Below are 2,674 nucleotides of genomic sequence, written 5' to 3' on the forward strand. Positions count from 1 at the left end.
TCGGCAGCGGTATGGGCCCAACCTCCTCGCAACCCAATGACATTAGCAGTGGTGGCTCTTGCAACTCAGGTTGTGATGGAAGGAAAGGGTGAGGTTTTAGTGGGTTCTAAAGGTTTGGTTACTGTTTCTTGGTCTTTTGATTTTGAGGGGGTTAATCAGCCTTGCCCCACAATTAGGGAATTTGTTAGAGACCTGGATAAAACTTGGGGTAATTCCATGAACCTAAAGTAGAGGAAATGGATTTGAAATTCAAATATTGTTCTACTTGTAGAATCCTCACTCTACTTTAATGGTAATATGAGTCACAAATTTTTCCATAAGTGCAAACATAAAATCATATTTAGATATGCAAATTTTTTCCATCTCGATCAATGGATCTCTCTTTTTTTTTTTTTTTTTGAGAAGATGTAATGGATCATTTAAAACTTGATATGCTTCACCTAATACTGCAAACATAAAAAAATAATGAATGAACTTGCATAAATATAAAAAATAAAAGGCATGGTTTTAACATTGTCAGCCAAGTTCTAAGGGAAAAAGTATTTAGGGCCAAAAAAAAAAAAATTCTAAGTCATTTAAAATGAGGTATGTGCTTAGGAAAATCAAGGAAGAGAGATTATCTTTTGCTCACTATAATAATTTCACACAACAATAGATGACAGATGACAAGGTAAAACACCTTGCATCAAACAACTGAACTTATAATTCTACTTTAAATGACATCTAAATTTTTAACCAAATTTAGTATAATTTACATCAAGGGCCATTCATCATATATTATCATTTATTTATATGAAACTTTTATATATCCAACTAAACTGAAAATACTCAAAGAATACATGAAATTAAAACCCATAAGAAGAATATCAAAATATGAAACTTTATATCCAACTAAACTGAAAATCCTCAAAGAATACGAAATTATAACCCAAGCGAAGAATATCAAAATTCTAGGGAATACCTCCATAGATTTTTCTTTGCCTTTTGGTTTCTTAAACTGCTTCAACATTAATGTTGGCAATGGAAAAGAATACTAAATACACCAGATTATGCAATTCCACAAAAACCAATTCTAAACAGAATAGAAGAAGAAGATTAAGAAAGAAAATCTTACGCACATAGGTAGAGAAATTGCCTAAACTTTGATAAATATATATATATATATATATATTAAAAGAAAGGAAAGAAAAAAATGGTAATTTATGAATAACATACTTACTTGGTTATGAACTCTTATTGCAAAAAAGAATCAATAAAACCGAAAGAACCAAAAAAAAAAAAGAGTTCATTTTACAATAACTAAGAATACAATAAGGAGATAGATCAGGGTTTGATTGAATTGTAGGGTCTTACCCCTAGTGGTTCCACTGTCTAACGATGGCTGTAGGCCGGTGGTGATGGCCCTCTATTCTGTCTCTCCATGCTTTACAAAACCTATAAATTGAAAAACCCTAATAACAACTCAGGTGGTAGTATTTGAACTTCTAGGGTGCTTCCTTGACTTCAACCAAAAAAAGAAATAGAGAGGAAAAAGGGTTAGGAATCAAAATCCCAAAATTGACAGCAAACATAATTATGTACAATAGGAAACAAAATTAGTCATAGATTAATTAAAGATTACCAATAGAGAATGGTCTGATACCAAGGTTGGGTTGGAGATGGCAGACATGCTCATGCCCTTGCAGGGTATTACTATGTTGGGTCTACATATGAGAGAGTGACAGTGGGAAGGAAGATGGACGGGAGAGAGGATAGGTTATGCGCAATGTATGAATAAATCCAAATTGTGAAAGGTTGGTTTTTTAAAAAAAAAACTATATAATAAAAATGGAAAATACTATTGCACGATTTTGTGTGTGAGATAAACTAATAACCATTGCTCTAATCAAAATACAACCAAAACTACAAATAAATAACTGAACATTCACACTGGAGTTTTGAAAATATTTGGCTACATATTTGTTTGAATCTTTGAGAGAGATGAAGAACGTTATCTTTAAAGAAGTTTTTTATAAGCCAAAAATTAAAAAGGATCAAACATCAAATAAACGGGAACAATGAGGGACATAGATATCAAAAACTCAATCATCAATAAACTGTAAATTTCTAAAAAAATCCTAATAAAATGAGAAGGAAAAAGGTACTTTCCCACCAACAATGAAAACCCAACAGGAACTCAATATGCCACCCAAAAAAAAAAAAAAGAAAGAAAAAGAAAGAAAAAGAAAGAAAGAAAGAATCTTTATAGCTATCAATGATGAAACAGAAAAATAACATAGCAAAACTACAACAACATTAAAACTTTTTGTATTGCTTGCCTAATACTTTAGGCATTAAGGATAGTCAACTTCATTTGCATCCCTCCTGGTATGCAAAAATGCCCATTCTCACAAGTGGGAAAATATGGCCTTAGCTTCTTCAACAAATGGTGTTGTTGTTTGATAGGCCAAGAATGTATTGACTCCTTGTGATGAATTAACAAATTAATTAGCCAAGTTAATTTATTAATTCAATTAGTATGCAATACGCATGGTAGCACAAACAAATCACCAAATAACTGAATGTAGCGGAAATTAAATTGACACGGTGATTTGTTTACTAATGGGGAAAACCTACACGGCAAAAACTCCACTGGGTGATTTTAAGTTCACCACTTCCAAAAATCCACTATTAT

General features: G+C 31.9%; 1 long non-coding RNA gene across 1 annotated transcript; it reads right to left on the bottom strand.

The window, feature by feature from the left end:
- Positions 1-383: 383 nt before the first annotated feature.
- On the bottom strand, positions 384-1,238 carry LOC126723419 (uncharacterized). The gene is made up of 3 exons (XR_007654287.1): positions 1,220-1,238; positions 962-1,072; positions 384-446 (listed from the first exon to the last, which is right to left on the bottom strand). It is a non-coding gene; the product is annotated as an uncharacterized LOC126723419 (long non-coding RNA).
- Between the last annotated feature and the right edge of the window lie 1,436 nt (positions 1,239-2,674).

The sequence above is a fragment of the Quercus robur genome, chromosome 4 (assembly GCF_932294415.1).
Source record: "Quercus robur chromosome 4, dhQueRobu3.1, whole genome shotgun sequence".
Taxonomy (NCBI): Eukaryota; Viridiplantae; Streptophyta; class Magnoliopsida; order Fagales; family Fagaceae; genus Quercus; species Quercus robur.